General features: G+C 43.7%; 1 protein-coding gene and 1 long non-coding RNA gene across 3 annotated transcripts in view; one reads left to right on the plus strand and one right to left on the minus strand.

Moving 5' to 3' along the window:
* The window catches only part of LOC121591975, a 234,985-nt gene that overhangs the window by 62,432 nt on the left and 154,407 nt on the right, over window positions 1-18,146 (plus strand). The gene's annotated exons all lie outside the window — the stretch shown is intronic.
* Window positions 15,482-16,267, minus strand: LOC121591983. Its single transcript, XR_006004607.1, has 2 exons — window positions 16,224-16,267; window positions 15,482-16,145 (listed from the first exon to the last, which is right to left on the minus strand). It is a non-coding gene; the product is annotated as an uncharacterized LOC121591983 (long non-coding RNA).

Consider the following 18,146-nt stretch of genomic DNA (forward strand, 5'->3'; position numbering starts at 1 on the left):
GAGCGGGAGAAAAAATTGTATCCCGTCAAACATTGCGAGGGTTGCATGTGGTATCATCTGTTCGAAATATTAAGATATTTAAAAAAAAATTATTCATAAATTATTTTTTTGCTGTGTTATTTGTCGAAAAGATCAATTTTCCAATTTTGGGGTCCTTTCCGTTTTAAGTTCGTAGGCTGAAATTTCAGCCCGTCAGCTGTTTGCATTGTATAGCAGTTTTCGAGCAGATATCTAAGTAGGTATAATATACAGGTGAGCTTATCCCAAGGTGTATGAATTTAGAAGGCTGATTTTTATCGCTTCTGCATCTGAATTAAGATTTTAAGAGAGTTTTGTGTATTTGTCAAGCCAAAAAATTTCACCTGTCCTATTAAAAACATCTCAAATTAGGTTATAAAATAACATGCTAAGAGCACCTGGACTACATACACTTCGATTCCAGATTCCACCACGTGATTTCTTTAATGCACCTTGGGGTAAATGTAAACAATACCGTGTTTTCGAGCAGGTACTCGAATCTAATTCTAGCTTTGATGCTAGAATAATCTAGACTAAAAATTTCTGGCTAGTTTTTTGTGTGGTTTTGTATGGAGTGTTTACGTGATTTAAGCCTCCAACTGTCAAACTCCATACAAAAAACTAACTAGAATCGTGAAGGGCCCTTTTTTTGGATTTTTACAAAATAAAGTCTCAACATTTATGTGTTTAGTAAGCTATAATTTGAAATGTTATACCTGCTCTCGGGGTGCTATAGTTATAGCTGTTAAAATTAGCGGTGAAAAAACTGCCAAGGCTCGCAAGCTCTTTAATGCGAGGGTTCTGGGGCTGTGAACTTGTATGGCGTGCGAGCCATCGCACGCCCTCGCAAATAGCTGTCAATTGCATGGCGGGGTGCATTGCAAATTATAGCTTACTAAACACCTAAATTTCGAGATTTAATTTTGTAAAAATTGGAAAAGTTCAAAACAAAGCAAAAAAAATCATGAATAAAAAATAAATATTTTTTAAAATATCTTAATATTTCGAGAAGATGATACCACTTGCAACCCTCGCAATATTTGACGGGCAGCAAAAACGATACGAAAATGAATATAATAAACGTGCGAGTGAATCTTCTCGAATGCCGAACGTAATAAAAAAGGGCCTGTATGTCACTCTTGCCGGTCTGCTCACGATAAAGCACGTCGTCGTGGCATGGCCCGGCTTAAAATTATTCTTCAGAATGTTTGGTCTTTGGCTCTAAAAACCTTGTCCAAATCTGTCCTGAGGTTAAATTCTTGTTAAATAATTGGTGTCTACATTTTCTACATTTCTGTTTCTTTTTTTCCACGCTTTTTACTGTGATAAATTATAATTATTCCTTTCCTAATATAGGGTAATTGTACCTGTATTGGGCAGGTTGATGCAGTAGCTTCACAAAAACTGCTCGTAAACAGTTTTTATTATTTTTCATGAGAATGACGTTATTTTGAACGATAAACTATCGTATTATGTTGTGCTAGTTTTTATTGGCAGATTTTATTGTATTTTTCAGAGTCATTCATGAAAATGCAATCACAGTTTTTTCTACTTTCGGCAGTTTGTTCCTAATTTCGGCAGGCTGTGCTCCTATTTTCGGCAACTTGATTACAGGTCGGAAAATGCTTTAATCAATGCCAATAGGTAGAAAATAATGTGTTAAATAGTTTAACATTCTTACTTTCCAACGGTTTGTGTCGAAAAGTACTTAAATTACAGTAACAATTCAATTGAATACTTTTTAGTTGGTATGCTTTTTAGTAGAACACTCAATAGTGTGCTGACAGTTCAATTAAAAAGCATGCATGTGTATGGAAAAATTGATTTTTGAAAAATTCACAAAAAATCTCATGACTTGCCGAAAAAAAATGATCAAAATCACTTGCCGAGAAAAAATGACATCCTGAAGAATAGTTGTTAAAATGGTCGTCGTGACATGAACAGTTAACAACTATTCTTCAGGATGTTTGGTCCCAGGCTCTAAAGACCTGTTTCTTTATAATCTGGTTACTCACTACGGAATGTAAAACAAGTAATTATCAATATAGGAAAATAATTGTGACATTTAATGAAAGATAATTTATTGAAATCTACAGAATGCTTGTTGCCTGGCTGCAGCCTCCAACCCATTACATGATTTTGACATCAAATGAGAGATAATTTATTGATGTTTTATTGAAAAATATAAAAGAAATAATGAAATGTTCATGAAAAGATGAATGTAACGTCTTATTCTTGGATGCATATCATCAGATTCCGCACAACCGATATATCGTATTATCTGATTTTTTTTCTTCAGTAATATGCAATTTGTAAAGGTATTTGAGAAGTGTTTTCGGTTGTTTTTATTTTTTGTTGAACTATTGCCAAATATTTTACTTTAGGCCAAAATTCAGGGCAGCTATAATGCTGTATTTTCTCCCGGAACCCCTTTCCGGGCTGATCCCTTTGGCATTTCTTTTTCTAAGAGGAATGGTCAGGCAATGGTTATCAAAATGGCCATGTCTAAGTATGATGGTCCGCTTCGATAAATAATACCTCCAATGACTACTATACTACAATGGAACTGCAGAAGTTTTTTTTGGGAAAAATTGATTCTTTCAAAGTATTACCAGGGCAACATAATTGTAATGTATTTGCCCTGAGCAAAACTTCCCAAATGACATTTTTGAGCACAAATAATCGAGAACTCGAGCAAATTCCCTTAAACTGGAGCCCTAAACTTCCCTTAAACTGCACCAGTTTAAGGGAATTTAGAAAAAGGCCTTTAAAATCAACAGTGGTGCGGCTTTTTCGTTGCTCTCTTCTAGATTCGCTCGGAAATTATATTTCTATCGTTATAGTTGGACCCATTCTAATCTTAAATAATACCCATTTTTATAGAATAACGTCACACAAAATAAGCATTTGTTTTCATCAAAAACCATTGCTATCAATGAAAAATGAGCTTGACGGCATCGTCCATGGATAGAAGAAAGTCTAATTACTAACACACCAAATCTTGGCGCTTTCAACACACTTGATCACACACAAATCAATAATTTCAGGTGTATCGAGTACTAATCGAGCAGATATAGAAAAACAATTTCGAGCAAATGTCACTAAGGTTTGCTCTCACCCGATAAAAATATAACCTTCCCGGGTTATAATATATCGTCAAGACCGACATGATCCATCTAGTGACAGGCGAGGTGGGGGAGTTTTAATTGGTATTCGAAGTAATCACAGCTTCAACAAAATACCCCTCCCCACACCCGAGGGAATCGAAAACGCAGCAATCCAGGCAAAGCTAGGGGATCTTAACGTTTCTATTGCTTCAATTTATATCCCACCGGGAGCCAATCTGGAACCAAAGACGATCAACAAGGATCCTGAAACCCTTGTAACGGTACTACCAAAACCGTTTTTCATCCTGGGCGGCTTTAACGCACATGGATCAGATTGGGGTTGCACGTATGACGATAAACGTGCTCCAATCGTTAGGGAAATCTGCGACACATACATTTTGACGATTTTAAACTCTGGTCAAGCAACTAGGGTGCCCTCACCTATGGCACGACCCAGAGCAATAGACCTATCTCTTTGTTCGTCATCTTTAGGGCTGGATTATATGTGGAAGGTAATCCAAGACAAGCTTGGCAGCGACTATCTGCCAATAAAGATCTCGATCATCAGTAGGAGTCGTACAGCCGATCAAATCTCCGTTTATTAAGACCTAACGAGGATTATCGCCGCCCCCAGGCAAGGATTTTAAAAGACCACCCACTCCTTGGTGGGACGCGGATTGTAAAGCGGCATTTTCAGCGAAACGGAAGATTTTTGCCAGGTATAGAGACACCGGTTCCATGGATTTATACAACCATTATAGATGCATGAAGCGTAGGTGCAAAAACTTGCTTAAAGCAAAAAAAGATCGTACTGGTCGAGGTATGTCAAAAATGGTATATGTGCCTTCCACTTCGCTAACGGAGCTTCAGAGCATGGCGAAAAGGATGCGCAACAGCAAAGCAACAAACGAGAGCAAAAAGGTTTCTGGAGTATGGGTAGAGCCATTTGAACAAAAAGTCTGCCCTGATTTCGCTCAAGCACACCCTTTTAAACAATGTGCACATGGGAGTGATCCACACATGGATTCACTGTTCACAATGGTAGAGCTATCGTTTGCTCTGTATTCCAGCAATAATTTGTCTTCAGGACTGGATCTGATTTGGAACAAATTGCTCCATAATCTGCCAGACCTGGCGAGGAAACGGCTGTTGAGATTATTCAACATTATGTTGGAGCTCAACGCCGTCCCGTTGGAGTAAAGAGAAGCGAATGTAGTTACCTTGTTGAAACCTGGCAAACCGGCATCAGACTATAATTCTTACCGACCGATAGCAATGCTATCTTGCTTGCGCAAACTATTGGAGAAAATGGTTCTTTTTAGACTGACAATTGGCTCGAATCTAAAGGCCTTTCGTCAAGTACCCAATTTGGCTTTCGCAAAGGCAAGGGTACCAACGATTGCTTGGCGCTGCTTGTATCCGAAATCGAGATGGCTCATTTTCGAATAGAAATGATGGCATCTGTATTTCCTGACATCATGAGGGATTTTGACTTAGTATCAGTCAATGATCTTTGTCAAAAGTTAGAATCTGCGGGCTCTCCCAAGACCCCAAGACTGAATAACGTCTTATTCAACCTCCTTTCGGAAAAGGCAATGAATTTAGACAATGGCCACATGAACATTCGGAGAGTCAGTTACGGAGAGTAGTCTATACTACCACAAGGGTCCTGTTTGAGCCCCTTGTTGTGTAACTTTTAGGTGAATGATATTGATATATGCCTTGCACCTGGCTGTAACCTAAGGCAACTGGCGGACGATGTTTTATCAGTTGCCAGCAACAACATCACCGACCTTCTAAGCCCTTTGCAAACTACACTTAACAATCTAGAAGTGTGGGCCACAAACCTAGGTATCGAGTTTTCTCCAGAGAAAACGGAAATGCTGATATTCTCTTTCTTTGACAACACTGAGAGTAACAGATGCTTGAATTCGGTTGACCCAAAGGTCGATATCTTTTTATATGGCAAAAAGATATGCATTTCCAGATCTTTTCGATACCTATAGGTTTGGTTTGATAGCAAAAATGTAAGGAGGACACTGGTACAGAAATGTACAAGAAGAATCAATTTTCAATCAATCAATCAATTCAAAGAACGATTACCGGACTCTGGTGGGGTGCCCATCCCAAAGACATTCTTAACCTATATCAGAAAACGATACTGTCCGTCTTGGAGTATGGTTGCATATGCTTCCACTGGGCAGCCAAGTCGCATTTAATCCGACTTGAGAGGATTCAGTATCGCTGTCTTCGACTCACAACATGTCACTCGAAGTGATGTCCGGAGTGATGCCGCTAAAGCTACGTTTTGAGCTACTATCGCTTCGCCTTTTCGTCCGCTCTACAGTATCAAATCCCTTGATAATCAAGAACTTTGAAACACTGCAAGATATAGGTTCTAAATGCAAAATCATGAAGGTCTATCGTGATTTTGTTTCTCTACAGGTGCACCCTAGTAGTTTTCAAAACATTAGTAGTGCCAGCTTACCAGAGTCCTACAGTTCCATTTTAAGTGTAGATACCTCGTTAAGGGAGGCAATTAAAACTATAATTCCCAACATTTTTGTGAAAAGGCATGGCCATCCAAATGTAAACAATTTTTACACTGACACATCCTCATCAGAGCAGGGCATTGGTTTTGGTATACAACACGTGTACCGAAGCATATTTTAAATTACGCCAACCATGCTCAGTTTATGTAGCGGAGCTCGCCGCATTCTTTTATGCCTTACTGTTGATAAGTGCATGCCCTGCGGATCAGTATGTAATTTTTTTAGACAGCCTAAGCGCTCTTGAAGCATTAAAATCCGTGAAGGCTATCAAGAGCCCAGACCATTTTGTAAAATAAATTCTAAAAGTCATAAGCTCCCTGTTTGAAAAATCGTTTCGAATATCCCTGGTATGGTTGCCTGCTCATTGCGGTATCTTAGGAAACGAGAAAGCAGACCATTTGGCCAAGAAGGGTGCTTCGGAAGGGTCCTTTTGGGACACGGATGAACTCGGGAGGTTCCTGTACTCGATCTCTCCTAGAGTTTCTTTGAAACCTTGGTTCCACGACATCTCTGGGGATTGTGCATTCATTCGAATGATGTCTAGACTTAGGTCTAATCATTTCGCATTGGGCGCACATCTCCAGCGTATAAGACAGGTCGACACGAAAGCATGTGGCGGCGGCCTTGAATTTCACGACATAGACCATCTTCTATGGTCTTGCGAGGAATACGAGGCTGCACGACCCACTTTGTTGGATGCAGTCGGGAAACTGGGAAGATCTTCTGGTATCCCCATCCGGGATATACTAGCTGGGTCGGACTGGAGCCTCTTAAGGATCATCTTTGGGTTCTGCAGAGCTAACGGTTTAGCTGTGTGACATCCCTTTGGCAATCCCTATGGTCTGTCTGTGCGCTTTCGCACATGGGTTTGTGCCGTCGGGGTGCGAACGTGTATCATCATCGGACGGCTTGCTTTCGGTTGGTTGGCCGGAAGAGTAATGTTTCCCATCCATACTCCATTTTTTTGTCCTTTTGCTACATGTTGTAAATCGCTAGTTTGCTTGTGATGAATGACTGTATGTGTGAATGTATGAATGAATGTGCGTGATGTGTATGGCTGGAGGTTCAGACACAGCTTGAGAAAGAAGATCTTTGTATGGATGAGGTCCTTGCAAAGATTTTAACCCTCGATCCTGGCATATAGATCCTTGCCAAGGGCAAGGACAAGGTCCTTCGCCAAAAAGGATCTTCAAAAATATGCTAGATGCATACCGTCACTCGAAAGCGCTGGAAGCTAAACCTGATAAAGACTCCTGCTACGCTTACTGGATCATTCAAAACGGACTGGATCGAACCTACAATGGATATTTCGGATACTCCAAGACTATCCATATGATGACCTGGACAAATACGCCGTACGACAAAGTACAACACGATCTCGACCCCTGCCACGAATGGACTTCACTAAACAAACTTGATTGGACGACGAATTTCACGATCTCGACCCCTGCTACGAAAAATTAGGCCATTCAAGAGGGATTGGATAATATCCTCACTGTCCGAGTACACCCGGAATAGGTGCCCTTTCATGATTGCGAGAAGGATATGTCTCGCAACCATTTGAATTGTATGATTATACCCTAACATTAGGCAATAGCCCACCGTAGCCTGTCGTTATAACAGTTCCTTCATTGTCTTTCCACACATACGGTTCCAAGAACCCTTCTGAATATCTTCCACTTGGATGCAGCCAATTGTTGTTGTTTGTATAGTTAAAAGAGGCTTTGGCTCAAACGGAGTTCTTTCGCCTTTTCGGACGCGACTAAGAGAGTTTCGTCAGATTTGGACAGTGTCCATGTGTCAAAGGCGTATGTGAGTACCGTTACTTTATAGGTGCTATTCAGTCCCAGCTCCGTCCGTCGGGACAGGTTCTTTGAGGTGAACTGATGTTACATGCTGTAGAATGACCGGTTGGCAGCCAGCATCCTTGCGCGCAACTCAGCTTCCATGCTATTGTCGTTGCTGACCTTTGACCCCAGATAGGTGAGTTGTGGGACGACTTCAAAACCTTATCAGTTTGGCCGGGATTCCAAAAGAGCTTAAAGGGTCATACAGTTTTACCCAGTTTACTTAGTTTTTCAGTTAGCTATGCTATTATTTGCTGCTTTGAAGTCAATGAAGAGATGGTATGTGTCGTTTCTGTATTCAGCCATCTTCTCCAAGATCAGCCGCATGGTGAAGATCTGATCAGTGGTTGATTTTCCGTTTCGGAATCCTCTTTGATAGTTTCCGACTATCTCTTCGACGTGCAGGACGAGGCGATCCTGAAGGATCAGGGAGAATATTTTATAGGCGGTATTCAACACCGTAATACCCCTGTAGTTGTTGCAGTCCAACCTGTCTCCCTTCTTGTATATGGGGTAGATGATGCCGAGATTCCAATCACAATCACAGGCATCGATTCGCTATCCCACACCTCAGTAACGATTAAATGAATCTCGTTTTCTAGTCGTGCACCTCCATTCTTGACCAGTTCAGCTGCAATTCCGGGTGCCTTGTTAATTTTCTGCCGACGGATAGCCTTTTGTGTTTCTTCTATGCTAGGTGGCAGTAGCATGACACTATGTGCTAGTGGCACTTCTAGCTTTTCATTAACCTGGTCGTTGTGTAGTTCATCAAAGTACTGAGCCCACCGCGAGAGGTTTCTGGTTGGTTATTAACTAGATCTCCATCCTTGTTACGACAGCAGGTTACCTTAGATACTACGTTGTTACGGTGTATGACGGAAGTATGACTGTTGTGACAATAGTAAGTAAGTAGATTAGTTTAGAAAAGACGAAATCCGCAAAAGCGTGAATGAAATATATATATTTTTTAATTTGCGTGAATAAATTAAATAAATTTGATTTATTTGCGTGTACAGATTAATTTCTATTAATTTTTGTGCATATTTACAAAAAAAAACTTTACATTTACAAAGGTAGTGCACACTTAAGGACGACTAAATCTATCACATCATTATTGTTATCAACGATGTGGAAAATGTAGTTAGCAAACAACCTAAGAATACACATACGTATTCCCTGACTAACTCCTGCTAGTTCTGGAATTCGCCGACCTTTGAACAGATAGGGGCCTCCTAGAGCTATTAAAATTATTTCTTGCTGCAGCAGTGCCCAAGCCGCCGCTACTCTACTACAGCAAGCAAATTTGTGTTCCAGACTTTCCATTTGGGGACAAAACGAACATTGATTGGAAGCTCTTCTTCCCATCCGAAACAAAAGCTCTCCATGTGACACTTTACCATTTGCTAGCATGTATAGAGTAGCTCGTTGTTGTGCTGATAAGGCAAAGCTTTACATATTAGCCCAGATTCTAGTCCAACAAAGTTCCTTATTTTCATGTGCTACTTTGGCATCTGGTAGCTTGTCCACAAGTATGCGACGAAGTTGACATGAAGAGGGTTTTGAGACATATTCAGCGGGTAAATATGCCAGTTGTCTTACCACGATTTTTTGGCAGGGATACCAGGTTGAAATGGTGGCCAGATTTGGCGGATTACCAGCATGGACGATATGAGGCTCGCTGTATTTGAGGGAGCTGCACTCTGCTCGGTATCGGTTTGTCAAGAGAGCATATGCAGTTATTCCTGGTATGTGCAGGTTCAGTTCACCTCGCTTCCGTGGTAAAGCCAGTTGCTGCAGTGGAACTCGGATTCCTCCATTGCCATGCCAAAGAAATCCTCCTATTATGCTGGAGACTCTTGCCGTGTCTAATGCTCGAGCCGCACATATTGAAGCCACGTACCATAGCTTGGGGAGCAGAAACGTGTTCAAGAGTAGAACTTTTTGCACGATGTTTGAATTCCTCATGCGATGCAGCCAAACTAACGAGGCGAAGTGCTGGATCACGACATCCCAATTGTGTCCCATATCGTCACGGATATTGGGGCCCTTCACGATTCTAGTCAGTTTTTTGTATGGAGTTTGACAGTTGGAGGCTGAAATCATGTAAACAATCCATACAAAACCACACAAAAAACTAGCCAGAAATTTTTAGTCTAGATTATTCTAGCCTCAAAGCTACCCGCTGTGCAAAGCGACGGAAGAAATCAAGGCGTTCGGAGAATTTTATCATGCCTTCCTTTTCTCTCCAACAGCAAATTTGTCAAGCAGCCAGTCGAGCTACCCGTCCCTGGCACCGCCTCGTACCCCTCGCCTGAGCGCGCTGTCGAAGGTTTGAATGTGTTAGTGCATCATACGGCCAATCGCTGTCAGCCGTCGTCCGTGTTTTTTCCCTCCATAGCGCTATCTCTTTCTCGCGTGTGGACAATGCTCATGAGTTGCTGCGGCGCTTAAAAAACCTGTTTACACACAATGCTGCGATGAAGTTGCATTTTCACAAATCAAACCAAAAAAGCGCAATGAGTTTAATCGATGCAATGTAAAAATGACTACGGAATCACTAGCGCACGATGGAGGGTTTGCTGTGCAATTCGCAGAACCCTAATTCGCTCTAACACGATCAGCCCGGCGCTGATTTTCATCAACATTCTGTTCCGCCGGCATCTAGAACGTAAGCTGATTGTGAAATCGGCATACTGGAAAGTCCATTGGCAGTCCCTGGGGCCTGCCATCGAACTGAACGTGCTAAGCATTAAGCATAACACTAAGCTTTTGCTTTCGTCTGTTGTGGATTACATAGATATGCTAAGCATCCTGCGCATGGTTGTGAGTGTGCGTGTGTATGCAAAACTGTCGTCAAATGTAATTTCTTCCGGAATGTTATGATCCATCGGTCAAAGAAAGGAAGGTGTTCATGAAAGGCGGAAAGACGAATTGAGGGAATTGAACAGCATACTTAAATTGCCATCGGATGGGGGGGGGGGGGGGGTGGCCATGGGACCCCTACGATCATCGGTCACAGGCCCTAAAATTGTTGTCGCCATGGGGGGAGGGGAGGTGCAAATGGTTCTCCAGCCATGAAGCCCTAACGACCATCTTTCCGGGGGCCCTTGTCGCTAATAATCTGTCCACTTGCAGACATACGGCCTACTACAGACCAGAAATCTTCGGCGACCGCCTAGTCCGCCTACCGTTAGGTCCACCGCTGGTTCATGACGGTGTTTTTGTTGTTGTGGAGGTGCATCCTTCCCCCTGCCTGCAGCGTATGCATCGAGCAGGAGACAGTGTGACAGTATGCAAGTTGCACGCTGGATAGGAGCGGGCCCGCGACACCGCCATCATTCCGCACATCTGCATGCCCGTCGTGGGTTCTAACCGCGTATGAACCGTTCGCCGTAGCAAAAACTGACTATCCGGCTACGTGGTAATCAAGTCCTGAAAAGGCCGGCATGACCGTGTAGGCCATTACGCCAATAATAATAATAATAATAATAAGAAGAACTTAGCATAGCAGTCCACACTCGGGGAAGGTTTTTTTTTGACTTTGGTGCTGCCGGGTCTACAGCCGTGGCGCGACAAATGCACAGAATACACTTGACCAAAGGACATGAACCTACCGATCTGAACCCATTCCAAGGCATTGCTGGTCAATCGGCGTCACGATACCGACAAGCCAACAAGCCGCCCGATTCTGGACGGACTGGTGCAGCACCATACAAGCACCGTAATAAAGAAATCCAGAATCCTCTTTTGTATGAATTCAATTCAAGTTTTGTTTCCAGTTGCGTCCGCTAGCTGAATTAGAAATAAATGTGCAATATATCACATGCACGTTTGCTTAGATCGTGTGTCTTTTTAATTCCCCCAACAGCAGAGCCGATCGCAAAGATGCCAATGCCAATGGTTGTGTTGTCTCTCAGGTAGCGAGATCGAAAATGCATGGACTTTGTAGCCGCAGCGAATGAAAATGTACGCATCAGAATCAAATAGTTTTGGAGTTTCCAAACGCACGCACACACACAAACACACAAACAAGCGCGCGCAAACTCACACACACACACACACACACACACACACACACACACACACACACACACACACACACACACACACACACACACACACACACATGCACGTACGCGTGCACACACACATGCACGTACGCGCGCACGCGAGCACGTACTCACGAAAGCGCGCACGCGATAACGCACCTACGAACGCGCGCACGCGAGAACGCACCTACGAACACACGCACGAGCGAGTACGGCTACGTTATCGGTAGAACGGCTGGTTCAGCTTTCTTGTATCGCATCCTCATCCAAAGCGCCGGGCGGGGTGGGGGATCGCGGCATGATAGAGTGAACGGTCACTTTCCCCACGCTGTGTGTGTGCGTGTGTGTGTCGAGACCCGAAAACTCGAGACAGATTTCTGCACATTTAAGAAAGTTATTTTATTTCCATTATACACTGTGCTACATGATGCTTAGAAGGTCGTTGAAGCATCTAACATGTTCAAATTAAAAAAAAAATAGATCAGTGTTAGACGTTCTCCTACGCTTGTTTTAAATAGGCTTCTTCACCCTCAATTGGCAGGGGCATCGAATGGTCTCATCAGCAGCGGCACGAAATAAAATAAACCATCAATACACCGATAACACTTTGAATCCCAAAATGAACCAGCTTCTCCCGCATCGTCAAGGTCACACACAATAAATACATGCTATACCCACCAAATACAATACACAACCGCAATGTACATATACACCAACGCATACACACAATCAGCGGACGGCGAAAGGCACGGGCTGAAGCGCAAGTATAAGGCAAGGCAGGGAGGGGAGAGGGAGTAAGAGGAAGAGGAGGAAGAAGGAATGGGCGCCAAATTTTTTTTTTTGCCGTTTTTTTTCTCCGCCGTTTGAAATAGTTCATCCATTTCTTCAACAGTGGCGCTCGTTCCGCACCTAAAAACTGCAATAAATACGCTGGCTATCGTAGTTTTGGCTGAAGTCTAGCGTATTTTTTTGCGTATTGTTTGACGCAAAACGACGCAAAAAACTACGCAGAAAACTACTCGAATTTGCGCAGCGGGACTACGATAGCCAGCGTATTTATTGCAGTTTTTAGGTGCGGAACGAGCGCCATCTGTTGAAGGAATGGATGAACTATTTCAGACGGTGGAGCAAAAAAAAACGGCCGAAAAATTCAAAAATATTGGCGCCCATTCCTTCCTCCTCCTCTTCCTCTAACTCCCTTCCCCTCCCTGCCTTGCCTTATACTTGCGCTTCAGCCCGTGCCTTTCGCCGTCAGCTAATCAGTGTGTATGCGTTGGTGTATATGTACATTGCGGTTGTGTATTGTAATTGGTGGGTGTTAGCATTTATTTATTCGTGTGTGACCTTGACGATGCGGGAGGAGAAGCTGGTTCATTTTGGGATTTAAAGTGTTATCGGTGTATTGATGGATTATTTTATTTCGTGCCGCTGCTGATGAGACCATTCGATGCCCCTGCCATTTGAGGGTGAAGAAGCCTATTTAAAACAAGCGTAGGAGAACGTCTAACACTAATCTAATTTTTTTAATTTGAACATGTTTGATGCTTCAACGACCTTCTAAGCATCATGTAGCACAATGTATAGTGGCAATAAAATATTTTTTTTAAAAATATGCCTAAATCTGTCTCTAGTTTTCGGGCCACGACACACACACACGCACACACACAGCGTGGGGAAAGTGACCGTTCACTCTATCATGCCGCGATCCCCCACCCCGCCCGGCGCTTTGGATGAGGATGCGATACAAGAAAGCTGAACCAGCCGTTCTACCGATACGGTAGCCGTAATCGATCATGCGGGGAGGGGGGGGGGGGGAGTGCGTGCTTGCGTTCGCGCTTTCGTGGGTGCGTGCTTGCGTTTGCGCTTTCGCGGGTGCCTGCCCGCGTACACGCGTACGTGCATGTGTGCTTGCGTGCGTGCTCGCGTGCGTGTGTGTGTGTGTTTTTGTGTGTGTGTGTGTGTGTGTGTGTGTGTGTGTGTGTGTGTGTGCGTGTGGAAACCCCAAAACTATTTGATTCTGATGCGTACATTTTCATCCGCTGCGGCTACAAAGTCCATGCATTTTCGATTTCGCTACCTGAGAGACAACACAACTATCGGATTGGCACCACGATCTTTGCGATCGGTTCTGCTGTTGGGGGTGTTAAAAAGGCACACGATCGAAGCAAACGTGCGTGTGATATGTAGCAAATTTCTTTCGCGCATATGGTGCTGCACCTGCCCGTCCAGAATCTGGCGGCTTGTTGGTTTGGAAAAGTTATCATGACGCCGATTGACCGGCATTGCCTTGGAATGGGTTCGGATCGGTAGGTTCATGTTTTAGTCGAGTGAATTCCGTGCATTTGTCGCGCCACAGCGGTAGACCCGGCAGCACCAAAGTCAAAACAAAAACCTTCCCCGAGTGTGGACTGCTTTGCTAAGTTCTTATTATTATTATTATTATTATTATTATTATTATTGGCGTAATAGTATACGCGATCATGCCGGCCTTTTCAGGACTTGAGTACCACGTAGCCGGATAGTCAGCCCTTGCTACGGCGGACGGTTCATACGCGGTTAGAACCCACGACGGGCATGCAGATGTGAGGAATGACGGCGGTGTTGCGGGCCCGCTCCTATCCAGCGTGCAACTTGCATACTGCCACACTGTCTCCTGCTCGATGCATACGCTGCAGGCAGGGGGAAGGATGCACCTCCACGATAGAAAAAACACCGTCAACACCGTACAAGTGGACAGAGTATTAGTGACAAGGACCCCGGAAAAATGGTCGTTGTGGCCAAGTGGCTGGAGAGTCATTTGCCCCCCCCCCCTCCCCCCTCATGCCGGAAATAATTGTAGGGCCTGTGACCGATGAGCGTAGGGGTCCCATGGTCGAAGCCCGCGCCCGCCGCCGATTTAAGTATACTGTTCAATCTCCCAACAGCTGTGTGCCAGTACCCCCTCCTCCCGGTCATCAGTTACCATTTACATGGACCTCAACTCGTCCTTTCGCCACTGTCATAAACACCTTCCTGTTTTGACCGATGGATCATAATATTCCGGAAGAAAACACATTTGGCGAAAGTGCATACACACGCACGTACACACCCATGCGCTGACGGCTCAGCATATCTGTGTAATCTAAACCATACGAAAGCAAAAGCTTAGTGTAACAAAGTTATGCTTAATGCTTAACACGTTCAGATCGATGGCAGGCCCCACTGCCTGCCAGTGAACTTTCCAGCCTGCGTTCTAGGTGCTGGTGGAAAGGAAAGTTGATGAAAATCAGCGCCGGGATGAACGTGTTAATGCGAATTAGGATTCAGCGCGTTTCACAGCAAACCCTCCAGCGTTAGCTAGCGATTCCGTAGTCATTTTTACATTGCAGCGTTTGAACTCATTGCGCTTTTTTGGTTTGATTTGAGAAAATACAACTTCATCGCCGCAATGTTTGTAAACGGTTTTTTTAAGCGCCACAGCAGCTCATCAGCATTGACCACACGCGAGAAAGAGATGGCGCTATGGAGGGAAAAAAGCACGGACGACGGCTGATAGCGATTGGCCGTCTGACGCACCAACACATCCAAACCTTCGGCAGCGCGCTCAGGCGAGGGGAATGAGGCGGAGCCAGGGACGGGCAGCTCGACGAGCTGCTTGCCAAATTTGCCGTTGGAGGGAAAAAGATGGCATGATAAAATTCTCCGAACGGCATGATTTCTTCCGTCGCTTTGCGCAGCGGGTGAAGTCTAGCGTATTTTTTTGCGTATTTTTTGACACAAAACGACGCTAAAAACTACGCAGAAAACTGCTCGAATTTGCGTAGCGGGTCCACTGAAAGCCGGTATCGCACCAGATTTCGGGTGTCGCCTTGTGCGTGCGTGTGTGTTATTCTCACAGCACACTCGTTCATCATTTTTTTCGTTTTTTCGCTTGAGCCACTCGATTTCGTTCTTCGCTGATTTTGGCAGCGCACGAAGGGGGTTCGGTTTCAACTTCCAACAACAACAACCACACGAGGGAGCTCGTGGATACTCACGAAGGGAAAATCACTCAAATTAGAGCGAGAGACAGATAGAAAAAACGAAAGGTCAATATAAAATCTTCGGCTTTTGACCGTTCCCAGCTAGCAAAGCCGAAGGCCTTTGTATGGGAGCCATCGCGCTCATCAAGGCTCACTTAGTCGCGCGCATAAAGCAAAATGTGCGCGAAGGCGAAAAAACCCGAAAGCGCTTCGTGTGGCCCTCTCTCGTGTTTCTAGTTTTATTATCTCTCGCATGTCATCACTCTCTCCCAGTTTTTCGGATTGAAATGAGAATTCACTCTCTTGATTTGGTTGCGGCAGTCTAGCTGCTTCACACTCTTTATTCTCTTCTTTTTGCAGTTCCCACAAGAGGATTCACACATGTGTTCTCACATACTTACATACACACACACGGTCGTTGGAAGCCTGGCGCGGCTGTTTCCAATTCTGTCTTTTCTTCTTTCCTCTTCACACCGCGCTGGAGCCCGTGGTGGTGCGCGTGTTCAGCCTGCTTGGTTCAGGAAAAATGTCATCAGATTTGACGCGCCTCAACCGCGGTGTTGTATGAAGGCTGTTGATGAAAGTACACAATTAATAGATACACTTTGTTAAAAAAATTACACTTGATTTAAAGATGTGACAAACTTACCTTTGTGCTCGAGGATCAATTGAACCTTGAACGCCTGTGCACACAGTGTCGCAATTTGAAGAGGTTTGGAGAACAGCTAGCGGTAGCAGCACACATCTGAAACATGTAAAGTGCAATGTTTTAATTAGAATAAATGTCACATAACACTAGACACTTAGAAAAGGACACTTACCGAAACAATTAGATGATAACAATTTGTCCTCCGATAAAGCAGAAACAACACCGCGGATGGCGCAGTATGGAAAGTGTTTCACGCAGGAAAAATAGTTCACGCAGCACACAAACACACACTCTCACGTCCACGGTTCAGAGCACACTGAAGTCGCTCTTTGGCTTGGATGGAAAAGAGCAAACACCCTGATGAGTGCGATGGAAGAAAATGACGTGTGTTCAACAGGGATGGGTAGAATCAAACACACGAAGTGTGCAGGAGAATTCTCTTCGTGTGGCAAGAGAGAATTGACTAACACCCTGATGAGTGAGAACGCAACAAACGTTGTGGAATGTAGAAACGGGATAGGAATAGTAAGCGAAGGCAGTTTGTGGATGTGTAGATGTGTGTGTGCGCGGAGCGAATGTATCGATGAAGATGGTAAGCAGCGGGGTTTTCTCATTCAGTTGACGGGACCCGAACAATTCCCCATGGTTTGGTCAGTCCAATGCCAACGCTGCTGAGGGAAGGGTGTGTTACTTTTCCACGCGGTGGGACTCATGCTCATGATGATGAAAAACTGTATGTTCTTTGCAATATTTGCTTACTATGTTATTGATTTCACCATTTTCTAAAATTTACACTACTTTTCAAATATTTTATGAAAATACACGTGAAAGTTTCTATAGATAATATTTTCAGAAGAAACGGCGCAAAAAAGCCGCATTGCTAAGATTGATGATATTATCAATTTAAAAAAACATTCTGAACCCGTCATGAAAAAAAAAAACAAAAATACGAAAAACTTTTTCTAAGTATATTTTGAGTTGCTGAATCTAGCTCTCGAAGATCGTTTTTGGATAGCATGAATAGTTTCAAAGATATTTATCAAAAACCTGTTGATTTCTTCTAACACACATATTTGAAATGTTCAGCAGTAAGCGGGTATCTCTTCAACAATCAAAAGAAGGAAAAGATCCATTCTTATTGCATTAATAATCTCGCCAAGCGCGATGTAATAAATGGTTGAATTGTTTGATCGGCAGGTTTTAAACATTTCTTCCATCACAAACGCTGGATCAAGACCCAGCGGTAAGTACCCTTTAATCCATATACAAAAATAGCTCTCCATCCAGTTCACAGGCAAACAGACAGCAAAGAGGATTCCACAAAGCACAAGCGGCTCAGCCTTAACCCGCCCACCCCACTTGCCACCCAAGGCGAACACGAAAAAAGACACGCCCCAAAATCAAACTGCGCAGTGTGTATGCGTGTGTTATTTTACTTTTTTCTCATTCGAAACCCGAACCAACTTCGGCTTTTTACACGAAGAAAGATTCGAGCCATCGCTTCCGCTCAACGTCGAGCAAGGGTTCGAGCGATAAGCTCCCTCGAACCCATCTCGAACCTTATTTCCTTCGAGCGACTTCGGATTTGTCTGTTGGGACTTGATTTCGCTCTTCGCTGATTTTGGCAGCGCACGAAGGGGGTTCGGTTTCAACTTCCAACAACAACAACCACGGGAGGGAGCTCGTGGATACTCACGAAGGGAAAATCACTCAAATTAGATCGAGAGACAGATAGAAAAAACGAAAGGTCAATATAAAATCTTCGGCTTTTGACCGTTGGGTAATAGTCGGAAGTATTCTGAAGCGCTTTAATTTCCCGATATCAGCGATGATTTCATTTTAAAAAACAGCTTACGAGTAAAAATAGAGTCTTCTTCATTTATTGCTCTGAAGTATTTTTTGTAGTTTTTTAAACAATAAAGT

Source organism: Anopheles merus, chromosome 2L (assembly GCF_017562075.2).
Source record: "Anopheles merus strain MAF chromosome 2L, AmerM5.1, whole genome shotgun sequence".
NCBI classification, from domain to species: domain Eukaryota; kingdom Metazoa; phylum Arthropoda; class Insecta; order Diptera; family Culicidae; genus Anopheles; species Anopheles merus.